Here is a 13,914-nt window from a genome sequence, read left to right as displayed (position 1 = left end):
ATTGTGAATTTTATAAGAGTCTTCAGCATTATCTGACCTATTTTAAAATCAAAAGCAGTAAGTATGTTAAAATGTTATTTGCAGATAAAAGTCTTACAGAGGAAACAGCCAGCTTTTTAACTATGGCTATAAAAACAAAGTTTTAATAACGCATTCATGAGGTTGGGTTTTTAAGTGCATTGCAATATTTATTAAATATTTTCCTTGCTAAACTGTCTTTTCTAGTGCCAAATTTTAGATTATATTTGTAACTTGCTATTTGGGCCCTTTGGCTGTAAGTAAATTGATTGAGATATCATATACTTGGACTTTCAAAATTTCTTAACAAATGTCTTCATCAAATGCTCTTGAGTAAACTTTGCAGTCATGTGATAAGAGAACCTGGTCTTGTATGAATTGTTAATAGATTTTACAAATAGGAAGGGCTAAATGTACAATTGTATCAATCCATGGAAATAAGAAGCATCATTACTGGGACCAGTGCTTGTTCATAAATTATATTTACTTAATTAAGCACTGAACTGCCCAAGTTTATGGAAAATTCTAAATTATTCTGAACAGCAAAAAACAAGTGTTATTATAAGTACTCCAAAGTTTAATTCCATTTGTCATTCAAAAGACAAATGCAATTTAATTTAACTAAATGTAAAATGATGCACTGGGGCAGGTCCCTTCTCCCCAGCGTATACCAATGGGGCTGAGCTATCTGTAACTAACCAAGAAAAAGACCTTGGGGTCATAATGTCATAGATTCATTGGTCACAGTGTCATAGCTCAATGAAGATGTCAACTTAGTGTGAGGCAGCTGGAAAAAAAAACCAAATTCCACCATGGAGATCTTTAGGAATGGGATTAAGAATGAAAATGCCAACAAAGTAATGCTGTTATACAAATCTGTGGCATGTCCACTTCTGAATAATTTGTACGGTTCTGGTTACAACATTGAAAAAGGACATAATGCAGCTGCAAAAAATGTAGAAAAGGGCAACCAAAAGTCATGAGGTAGCTCAAATATTTTCCCTGTGAGAAAATCCTAAAAGACTAGAGGAAAAAAAAAAAAAAGACTACTAAAGTGAAACATGGTCATAGCACGTAAAATACATAGTGTGGGAAAATTGAACTGGGAGAAAATTTCTTTCTTCTTCTAAAACATTAAACAATTCAATAAAGTAAATTGGAAGGGGATTTAGAAATGACAAAATAAAAATACCCTTCTTCACACTGTACAAAATTATCCTATGGGAATTGTTTTATGTATTGTTTATTAAATTTATTTGCTGCCCATCTGATTTTGGAAAGCAACAAGATGCTCACTCCCTTGGATGGTTTTAAAAGAGGATTGCCTACATTCAGAAAAGACATGTCTACCCTAGGTTATTACACTTGTATAATCTCTTGAGCTAGGGGCTGCCTGATGCCAAATGCAAGTTACAGTGGAATACCTGTAGGTGAGGAGTATGTAGAATATTATTATTATGGCACAGTCAACCAGATGTTCCAGCTAGATTTGACATTTTTGTCCACCTATTAAGTTATTGCCAATGGTCTGGGATAGGCAGATGTGGATGGTATTGTTGCAGGATGTAAGCTGTTCTGAATAGAGCTGCCATTTGCAATTGACTGGTGGTGATTTTGTCGATGCTGATGAGGTTCAAGAGGTGGTCCAGTTGTTTGTTATGGGATTGCATCCAGTATTATTATCAAATATGTTTGCTACCCATCTTGCAGTTTGGCGTAACTCCTACTTGCAAGTTGTGTATAGCTTTCTATTGGCCACTTAAAAAACAAAATATTGGACTAAGAAGAGCCACTGCCTGATCCAGCAGGCAGTTGTTATGTTCTAATTACATGCAATCTTGTATTCAGATTCAAATCAACCCAAGTAGCAAATGTATGCAGAATTCATTGCTCAGCTTAGGGATAATGAACAGGGTAGAGAGTGATTATGTATGGCCATATCACTCTTCTAAATGAAACAGGCTCTTGATAGAAAGAAAGGAAGGAGGGAGAAGGAGCAAAAGGATTTTGCTGGTGGTGTTAAATAAGTACTCAAGTACTTTTTATAATAAAAAAAATACACATTGAAACTATTGCAGTTAAAATCAGAATAATTAAAATCAATTTAACAATTAAAAAGTTGGCAAAAGGGAACAGCTTTTTGGCATTTTTCCGAATACTGATATTTCTAAATACCAAACATTCCTCCTGGTATATTTTAGTGCCTAAAGTCTGGCGACTGTGGGCTCATCAAAAGGGTTTCTTCTGCAGATCTACATAGCCAGGTAAGTTCAGAATGGAAGGATCAGTCCCACAATCAAGTCCTAAGCCATTTACAACTTGCCTGCAGAAGTTGTGAATGTTCCAACACTGGAAATTTTTAAGGAGATGTTGAATAACCATTTGTCTGAAGTGGTGTAGGATTTCCTGCCTGGGCAGGGGGTTGGACTAGAAGACCTCCAAGGTCCCTTCCAACTCTGTTATTCTATTTCTATTTCTACTATATTTCTGTAAAGGCTAAAATGAGAGAAGGGAATCCGTTGCTTCTGTGGGAAGATGGATCGTCCATTTCACCATTTTAAGCTCTATGCTGCTGGACTTCCAAAATTATGCACGCTTCTTATCTCTGAACAGGTGACCTGAATGTTACACTAAGGTTTGTACTAGGATTCTTTTCTGCATGAAACGGGTGACGGTATTTTGTTGGGCAAGAAACCTGATGAGTCACTGCTGCTTCCTTTCCACAGGTAAGTTACCTGTTTTACAAAACCTGAGATCTGCATACAAGATCAGGGCCAGCACATTCCTTGTGCAAAGCAGAAAACAAACCATTAATAAACATACCTTGTGGTCTGTTTAGGAATTCAAAGGCAGCATTTGTCTGTTTAGCTACAATGAACCAGATGGATATAGAACTACCACATCTCAGAAACACAAATAGCACATTGTACTACTTATATTGTTACATAATTTTTAAAAAGTATGGAACTGACAATTATGGGATGAAATAAGATATAATTAAAAGGAAAGTAAATTTGCTCAAACTGTTTATATCACACTATTTTTCTGCAAGTATGTTCAGAAAGGAAAGATTGCTGCAGAAATAAATACCAGCAGGTATTTATTTCATATCTGAAATTTCTCAGCCATTTCCAGGTAAAACAGAGTTCATCCATTTTGATAGAATTATGCATGGAATGCAAATATTTTAGTCATTTGAGAAATGCTTTCTGGAGCCATTTAAAGACATTTGCGATCCACAGAAAGATAGAAAAATCTGTCCTTTGCAAAAGTGATATAAGCTGAAGTATCAGCATGAAATAATTTTGTAATAGTCTGGCTTCTGCCCAAATTGAATGAAGATCAGCTGAAGCAATAGTGCTGCTGGTGGTATATATTTCAAATATATTCAAAAAGAAAGCTGATATATGAACTTTTAGGCATGATGCCCAGAAAAGATAAAGTCAACTGCAGTAAAGGAAAATCTTGTCAGGAAGATATTTTACTCCCATATTTACCATTAACAGATCATTTTTCTTCCTTTTTAGTTATATATTCCAAACTATAAATGTGATTATGGAAATCACCGGGATGTTCTAAGTGAGTGGATCACTCAGCTTATAGCAGAAGCATTATTCAGAGACCAGAAAACATCAGTTAAAAAAGAAGCACTTTGTATGCTTAATCATTAATTTTATTTAGCCATCTGTTAACAGGGACAGTCCATAATTTCAGAGGTTCCAGTGCCCTTTTGCAGACTTTCATTGTCTCCCCTCCTCCACAACAACAGGCATATTAAAGCTATCAGTATGCCACAAATTTTGTACATTCAGAAAAGTTACATCACACTCATATTTTAATAGCAAATTTGCATTTCCATAGTATGGATATTGAATCATTGTATGCCTAATTTCTCTTATTTTGCCATTTTCCTTGGAAACCAAGGAAATGGCAAATGAGGTTTAGACAAACTGCATTTAAACTGAGCATTCTGGTTTGTGTGTGTGTGTGTGTGTGTGTGTGTGTGTGTGTGTGATTCAAAGAAGTTACACTGTTGTGCAGTTCATCTGTAGAAATGGATATGACTCTGAAGTTCTAGTCTGGAGGGACAGAATCTAGAATGGGGGGGGGGTGGCACTGAAAGTCCATTGTGGTAGTAACTGTAGAGGTTAGTCTGTGATGCCATGCATGGTTTTCTATCAGTTTTCGGTAACACCTCATTTTTGGTGGAGGCTTCTTAGCTCATCAGCGAGTTCTGTCAACAGTTGCAGCTTCTAGTTCCCTTGGCTGGATGTGTCAATGTTGCACGGTTTCTTTCACAGCATCTTTGTAGTGCTTGCATGGTGAAACTCAAGTTTTTTTCCCAGACTTCCCAGACACTTCAGAGAAAGTGGTGAGAGATATGGCACTCATCCATTCTGATGATGTGTCCGACCCACCTCATCTGGGTTCTGATAATCAGGGATTCAATATTGATAGACTAAACACAATCCAAGACCTCCAGATTGGAGGCATGTTCTTGCTACAAAGACCAAAGATTGAGCGGAGAGCGCAGATGTGAAATTTCTTCAGTTGTCTGACGTGCCTTCAGTAATCTGGACCAGATTACTGTGCTCCATGATCATCCATCTTGATTATAATTATCGATATTCTTCCTATTTTACAAAAAAATAAAGAATTTCATTCACAGGCTCATGGAAAACCCATTACCAATAGGAATGCAGTTCTAGATTTCCTATCAATTCTCAAAGTAAATGTTACTTTTGTCATTAGCAACATTTTTAAACAAAAATATAAATTAACAACATGATTTTAATCACAGACAAGCCCGGAAAGATAGTTAAATTTAAGCAAGTCAATTATTAACCAACAAGTAATTAGCTTGCTACATTTTTAGAACATCTTATTAAATATACCTATGAAATCGATAGTTATTAAAAATTATGCAAAATCATGGTGAGTAGAGTACAAAGGAAATGGAAGCTAATTGCATAAGATTTTTTTAGGGAAGAAATATGTCATGAAAATATGCTGAATTCTTGATATATAAAAATGTTCCTAATTAAAATAGAAGTTGTAGGAAGTATGAATGGATACAAATAATCTTAAACAATTAATTTAATACATCTATTTAGTCTTCAAATGCTACAAATATTTCAATATAAGAGTAAAAACATTGCCAAAGGCATATTGGCTGGATCATATTTTTATTCCTCATTCATTATTCTGAAATGATAATCATCCCTGGAAGCTATACTTACACTGATTTACCCTATTTAGCTATCCCTTCCCTAATATTTCTACACTGATATAAGAGGATAATAATGCTGGACTAATGAAATCTACATACTAATCCTATAAACGGCTACTGCATCATTGCCTATGTCCTGAGGGACATAACTATTTCATTATCAATAGCAAAGCTGCTTTGTTGGATATAGAAATAGAGTAGTGTCCTCTTTTTATTTGACATATGTGGAATAGAAGCTAAGAATAAGTTGTCCAAAGTCATCCAGCTAACCTGCTGTCTTAAAATAAATGACAACACAGAACAGTCCTTGCTAGATCCTATTTGGCCCTTTTTGTTAAGGTTGTGTGTATATCTGGTAAGTGGCATGTGCAGTGCAATCACACTTATGTTAGACTTCAACAGAAACCATTGTTATTTATGTTTCTAATATGGAAATCTCACAATGAGATTAATTTTCTTCCAACCCTATACAGTACAGCAGATTGTTGCAAATGTGAACTCAGTATTCATGGTCTAAAAATGTTTTTTTTTTTTTTTGAAAGGCAAAGATGTTCAAAAATTGGTTAACTTTGAAGTTTAATCTAAGTTCATATTTAGACCTGGAATTAATGAATGACATCTCAGAACTTTTCTCTGTTCTTTCATAGTTTGCAGCAAAATTATTTAGACAATTTCACCTTTCTGTGATGCGGGAAGAAATCTCAGGCACAGATGACACATACAGTATTAAATGACTGTAATGGTGAACACGTGTGTGTGTGTGTGTGTGTGTGTGTGTGTGTGAGAGAGAGAGAGAGAGAGAGAGAGAGAGAGAGAGAGGGAGGGAGGGAGGGAGGGAGGGAGGGAGGGAGGGAGGGAGGGAGATACTGCAAATGACAGAAATATGGGCATTGGTGAAAAAGTTACTTTGTCATCACTGTCCTAACTGCAAATGGTCAATGTCCAAGCAGTGGACATACAAGGACCCTACCAGTATTTGTCTCTTTGGATCTGATGCAGAGTACTTTCTCATCATCAGCTTTCAAACATCAAAGATGTTTCAGTCAAAGCTTCAGGAGAGACCTCTGAAATCCACAGCAAACCATTCAATCACCTCTCTCCTCTCCCCTCCAAAAAATATGTTAGAAGTTAAGTACTGAGCACCCTTCTATCTACAGCAATTGAGATTGTGGAACAGAAAGAGGAGAGGGTGTCCATATCTGGACTGCTGTCACAATTCAGACAACCCCTAGCAAACTGTTCAATTTTCTATACCTATTTGCTGTCATTTAGTGATCATGAAGCCTAGATATGTTGGAAAAGTGGGAGCAGAAGGGTGCAGCCCATAGAGATTGCCAGGGAATTGCCAGGCAAAATGCTTCTCCTGCTTCTCCTGACTAAGGAATACCAGTGGAGAAAATGTTAACAGCTACTCTGTGTTACTTTTCCTTCCTTCATTTGCTCATCCTTCTTTCCACATCCTCTTCCATTGCACCTCCTACTCGGTGACCATATCTGAGCTGTCAAATTCCAGGCAGACAATGGGCATGAAACAGTATCAGGAAACTCCACCGATGATCAACAACAGCCCTTCCCTATTCAAGTTGGTTTATTGAGAAAGTATGGGGCAAAGAGTAGGTAGCTACTGGATCAATGAAGCCACATTGCTCTATGCTCTCCAGGAATTAATTGCATTTACACCCCTATAAGATTTGTACCTCAACACCTCCCTGATTCATGTTAAACATAGTCTAGGATTAGAGATTCTGCATAACTCTGGATGACCACTCAGTGGCAGCAAAGACAAAAAGGAGTTTGCAGATCTGGTAGCCCTATATTGTCTGATCTGACCAGGATCTCTAGCAGAAAATAATTTCATTACCTTTTCACTGGAGAATCCAATGACTTGGAGACCCTCCATCTGCAAATCATTCCTCTGTCACTGAGTTATGGCTGATACCTTACAGCACTTAATTTATATGTTTATTCAGATAAAAACCAGCAATAAAATAAAATGAATGTGTGACAGAATAATCAGGGAGTGTTTAATGCCTTTGAAATATCTGAAATATTTAAGCTAGCTAAATGGCAAAAGATCTTCCACTGACCATCCAATCTTCTTCGCTCGTTGTCTCACCCTCTAGCTATCTATTATCTAATAAACGTAAAAGTTCTTCACTGCCAAAACAGCCTGATGGGGATTTAGCACACTGACAGAGATTACTGCAACATTTAATACGCCAGGCATGATCATATTATGTAATTACATACTCTGACTTCTCATTTTGGAGACTGGATTGTGAATAAATATAGTACTGTGAGAGGTGATGCCTATGGAGGGGAAGCTGGAGTGATGGATTATAGGTAGTAGTTGACATACAACCACAAATGGGACTAGAATGTCCATTGTTAAGCAAGGCAGTTGTGCATCACGCCAAATTTCATGATCCTTTTTGCTAAGCAAATCACTGTAACTGTAAAGTGAATCACACAGTCATTAAGCAAACCCAACTTCCCCCATTGACTATGCTTGTCAGAATCCAGCTGGGAAGGTTGCAAATGATGATGATATGACCCTGGGGCACTACAACCATTGTAAATACACGCCAGTTGCCAAGCGCTCAAATTTTGATCCTATGATCGTGAGGATGATGCTATGGTTGGAAATTTGAGGATTGGTTGTAAACCGTTTCTTAGGAAGGAGGCAGATTCCAGAAAAAGGGGCAAGACAAGAGGCAGCACAACATGGAGCTTGGTAGGAGGTAGAAAAGGGGAGTTAGGATAGCCATTCCCTAGAATTTCCCAGGATATATCCATTAGGCTGAGCATAGTAAGGCTTAGTATGACAAGATTCTGCTTATTGTGTGAAAGCAAATAAAGAACTGAACTCTGGCTGAATTGTACGTAATTTTTGGATTTTTTGCCTGACAAATATTTTCATCGTTAAAAGCACTCAAACTAGCCCGGCTTTATATCCATTGGATGAGAAAGTTTCATAAAAGCTTCCCATTCAGATAATTTTCTACTGCCCAACAGATATCTATTCTACGATTGTCAGTCCTAAACCTTTCCCCCAAATAAGCAACAGCTACCTTTCATTGTCCAAGCTCTTCCTGTGTTTTCTCACCCTGGCACCATCCTCTCTCACTGAAGAGAATGGAAAAGTTCCTGCTGATTGTGATGGAGGGAATTACATCCCACTGGGCAAATAAGGTACGCACAAGTTAGAGGTAAAGGCTATGAATCACCTTGTGCCTCAACAGAAAGAGAAAAAGCATTTTATAATCGTTTCCCATTAACTATTGTGTTAGAGACTGGGAATGCTCCATCTCCCTATGGGATGTTGAAGAAAACACACACCTTGCAAAGTTCAAAAACACGGTAGGTGGCTGTGTTTATTGCAGCAAAAGACACAGAAGCAGTCAGTGCAGACATCAACTACATAATGAGACTATATAACTGCTTCTAGGTGTAACAACAGTGGCCCAACTTCTGCTTTTTCATTATGGCGGTATTAAGGTGTAGCAGATACTGTTGGGGCAGGTCTCATTGTTTGGGGAGGCATCTATTTGAGCAGACTATCTTAATGTCTTCTTAAACTTGTCTTGTTTTTCCATCTTTCCACAAGGGAGCTCTTTCCCAGCATCAGTCTTTTTTTTCCCCCCACTTTCCTCTTAGAAAAGCCTTCTAACCAAGGTAAAATATTGGCTGGTTCAATAGATTAAGAGAATGAAAACTTTTAGGTTTCCTATTGGGCCAGACTCCAAGAGCTACATTATCCAGGTTTCCTTTCTCCCTTTAAGTTTAAAGTGAAAGCAAAAAGATGGGCTTTTTAGTTCCATGGAAACTTTCTCTTACATACTAGGGCTTCTATCTTCTTGTTATTCCACAGCAGAAGCAGCTTTAGGTGCTCTGTTCTGAAAATAGTATTTTTATAGTTATCCAATCTCAAGACCTCCCATCCAGATTCCCTATGATTCATGGAAGAGGAGATTTGCGATTACAAGGTCAGAGATTGCAATTTGCTTGCCCCAGTTGATCTGATAAGTCTACTATGGGACTACCTCCTTCTGCTCAGTAGCTGTTCTGCAGCTAGGCTGTGAGGAAGACCAAAAATCTGGCTTCCGCAACTACTTTTTAAATGGATTGATTAACTGATCAACCCTACAGCCCTGAAATTAACTCTCATTCTTGGCTTAGCACATGTAATGGAAAGTATAATTCAGAGAACCTGGCTTTAATATTTCCGTAGTTCATCTAATGGGAAATTCCCTTCCTGGTGGCCACTTCTTTCTGGGAAGCTCTGACTTCTCATTTTCATAAACCCCCACTTCTCAAACTGATGTCCTTCAACAAAACTTATCCAGGGATTGCATCTCTTTCAACCATCATATGGCAACCAAGAAATAGGACCACTCTCTTTTCTGGAATATAATAGCCAATCTAGTTATAAGGAAGTATTATGGTTCATTCCATAGTCAGCGAGATGTTTAGACTGGATTTGGCATTTTTATCTACCTATTGAGTCTTTCCCAAGGACTTGTGATTGTCTGATGGTATTAAAGGTATCATTGCAGGACATAATGTGTTCCAAGTAAATAATTTTTCTTCCAGTAATCCTGCAGCTGTTGGCTCTGATTGCTCAGCCAACAAACCTGAGTCCTGCAGCCCATTTCACACCAGATGTCCAGGAACTCCAACACCAATGCAGTCCTTGTTGATCTGGGTGACAATCAATCTGGTATGTGTAAATTACATCTCACCATATTATTTATGGGAGAGGCAATCTTCATCTGGGTCCTCTGGCAAAACCTATCCAGTGTGGTTGAATCTCTGGCACAGTTTTCATCCTTCTCGGAGCATGCAAGCCCAAAACCATATCAAGGAAGTATATTATTATTGTTGTTGTTCCCATCACTCAGTGGGTATGAGAGAAAAGGAAAAAGAACATGTAGGTAATCAAGTAACCAGAGTCTTCTGCATGTCAACTGGAAGAGACTTTTTACCTATTAGATGTTGGGCAAGATTACAGTTTCAACCAATACAACCATCAGAGCATGGTCCTTGGAATGTCAAACACAAAATCTAAATGGACAGAAAGGCAGCATGAACCAGTGGTGGGTTGCCCCCGGTTCGGTCCGGTTCTATAGAACCGGTAGTAAAACTGGCGGAAGGCTCCACCCACCCGCCACAATGTCATCATCGGTGATCTGCGCATGTCCAGAAGCGCGCACATGCACGCTCCTGTTGCAAACCGGTAGTAAAGGTAAGTAGAACCTACCCCTGGCATGAACCTATTTTACATACATGATAAAGTCTTTTTGAGGAAGCAGCAGGATTTAGGGAGGTATGATTTCCTGTTGGTTCCAAGATTGTTTGGGAAGTACAGCTAAACAGCTGAGTGAATGTGCTACTCTAGCCTTTACCTTATTATATTTAATAATAAGAGGCTAAAGGCATTTTAAATATTTGTAGAATGTGTGAACCTTTTCTCAGAATACTGCAAGTTTCAAATGAAACAGAACAATGCATTTGTCTTTAGGCTCCTGCAGCTGACTGATTGTTGGGAGAAAATCTAGAGAGAGATAGAAGAGAACAAGAGATTGACAAATTTAACTGGCTACTCAAGGGAGCAAAATGACTGCTGTGTAGTGTCACACAGCTACTAATCCTTCAGAATCAAGTGGAACAATGTTGGGGAGGGGGAGAGATGAGAATGAAACAGAAGTCTTTTATGTCTGACTTCATAGGTCATCTACCCCATGCAATGTGCTTTTTCTGTGAATCTCTCGGCTAAGTACTTCCAGCAATAGCAGTTCAAGAACACTGAACAAGAAAAACCAACAAAGAACAAGACACAATGAACCATCAAGAAATACCACTTAGCTGGCATATTGCAGAAGCCAGAGAAGATTATCCATCTTTGCCATAAACAATTTGATGGAGTGTTCATTTTAAGCAAAATGTGGAATATTTAAATGCATTGCCATTGATAGGCACGCACAGTAAGTCTAGTGTTCAGTCTTACAAGGGAGAATTAGACATTGTTAGTTTACAAATTATTGGAGCGGGGGGCACAATATCTTTCACCATGATGCTACATACCCAGGACTATAAAATTTATTTCATTATATCCCCCCAACTCATTTTTAACCTTTTACTCACCCAAAAGGCAGCACAGGTTTGTATGAGCTGTCTCTCACACAACAGATAAAGTGTCCCATGAAAGATAGGAAAAGCAGGAGCTACCAAGACAATATTACAATGGATAATATAGGGCCAGGTATGACATTCTAGAGAATTTGCCGGAGTAGAAATTTAAGAACATCCTACTTATTTGATTTATTTAAATCAATCAGAATAGATCTGGAAGGGACTTTGGTGATTTTCTAGTCCAGCTTCCTGTTCAGGCAGGAGACCTTATACCATTTCAGGCAAGTGATTGTCCAGTGTCTTCTTAAAAAAAACCCAGTGATGAAGCACCCATGACTTCTGAAGGCAAGCTGTTCCGCTGGTCAATTGACCTCACTGTTGGGAAGTTTCTCCTTAATTCCAGGAGAAACTTCCTAATGGCTTAAGAGAGCTACCCATCTCTTTTAGAGTAAATGTTGTATTAATGTTGTATTTGTTGCATTTGTATGTGTATGTGTATGTGTATTTTGTGTAATAAAAAAAAGAGAGAGAGAAAGCTACCCATCTCGCAGCAGTGATTCTGGATGGCATAAAAGATTAAAACCACTGCGATAACATATGCCCCATGATATCCTGGTTAACGCAACAATCCCCAGAACAAAAATTATATCCTGGTTATTTATTTATTTATTTATTTTATTTTATTTATATACTGCCCTACTCCCGAAGGACTCAGGGCAGTGAACAGCCACAAGATAAAAATACATCATAGAAAAGCTAAAAGCCATTTAAAAGTACATTAAATAATTTTGGCCCCAAAAATGAATTTAAAAACACCCAATTTGTGTAAAACTTAAAAGCAAATTAAAAGGGAGAGTCAAGCCAGACCAGCCTGCTGGAATAAAAATGTTTTGAGGGCGCGGCGGAAAGTGCATAAATCTGGGATCCTCCGTATCTCTGGGGGAAGCTCATTCCAGATGGCAGGTGCCCCCACAGAGAAGGCCCCCTGGGGGCCCCCAGTCGACACTGTTTGGCTGACGGCACCCTGAGGAGCCCCTCTCTATGGGAGCGTACTGGTCGGTGAGAGGCTACTGGTGGCAGAAGGCGGTCTCATAAGTACCCTGGTCCTAAGCTATGGAGCGCTCTAAAGGTGGTGACCAAAACCTTGAAGCGCACCCGGAAGACCACCGGGAGCCAGTGCAGCTCATGCAGGAGGGGAGTCACATGGGAGCGCCACGTCGCTCCCATAACTACCCGTGCGGCCGCATTCTGGACCAGCTGGACCTCCGGGAGCTCCTCAAGGGGAGCCCCATGTAGAGAGCATTACAATAGTCCAGGCGTGAGGTGACGAGGGCATGAGTGACCGTACGTAATGAGTCCCGATCCAGAAAGGGACACAACTGACGAATCAGGTGGACCTGATAAAAAGTTCTCCCAGCCACAGCTGTCAAATTCTCTTCTAAAGAGAGCCGTGAGTCCAGGAGGACACCCAAGTTGCGTGCCCTATCCGTGGGGCCAATGACTCACCCCCAATAGTCAGTGATGGCACCAACTGACGTCGGAAACCACAGCCACTCGGTCTTGGATGGGTTGAGTCTGAGTCTGTTTCTCCCCATCCAGATCCGCACGGCCTCCAGGCACCAGGACATTACTTCAAGGGCATCATTGGGGTGATCCGGGGTGGAGATGTACAGCTGAGTGTCATCAGCGTACTGGTGGTATTTCACCCCAAAACTACAGGGGCGAGAGGACCAATCCTTGTGGCACCCCACATAGAAGGGGCCTCGACCTCTGCCGCCCTGTCAACACAGACTGTGACCGGTCGGAGAGAAAGGAGGAGAACCACCGCAACATGGTGCCTCCCACCCCCAACCCTTCCAACCGGTGCAGCATGATACCATGGTCAATGGTATCAAAAGCCGCTGAGAGGTGTAACAGGACCAGGACAGAGGAGCAACCCCTGTCCCGAGCCCTCCAGAGATCATCAACCAATGCGACCAATGCCGTTTCCATGCTGTATCCAGGCCTGAAACCTGACTGGAACGGATCTAGATAAGCCAATTCATCCTGGTACTGAGGCAGCTGTCACGCGACCACACTTCGCAACAAAGCGAAGGTTGGAGACTGGACAATAATTAGCCAACACTGCCAAGTCTAGGGAAGGCTTCTTGAAGAGAGGCCTCACTACTGCCTCTTTCAAAGCGGTAGGGAAAACACCCTCACTCAAAGAAGCATTTATAATCTCCTGGAGCCAGCCTCATGTAACCTCCCAAGAGGCCAGCACCAACCAGGAGGGACATGGGTCCAATAAACATGTGGCCACACTCAGTCTGCCCAGTATCCTGCCCACACCTTCGGGAGTCACAGGATCAAACTCTTCCCAAATAATATTCCCAAGACCTGCCTCCGTCATCCCTCCTGGATCTACCCAGTCAGAGTCTAGGTGTTCCTGAATCTGAGCGATTTTGTCATACAGATATTGTACAAAGTCCTCAGCCCTACCCTCCAAGGGCTCAATCGCTATATCCCCTATCTCAAGTTCACTCAACTACTGG

The sequence above is a fragment of the Pantherophis guttatus genome, chromosome 1 (genome assembly GCF_059756535.1).
Source record: "Pantherophis guttatus breed Tessera chromosome 1, ASM5975653v1, whole genome shotgun sequence".
NCBI lineage: Eukaryota > Metazoa > Chordata > Lepidosauria > Squamata > Colubridae > Pantherophis > Pantherophis guttatus.
This window is presented reverse-complemented; position numbering follows the sequence as displayed.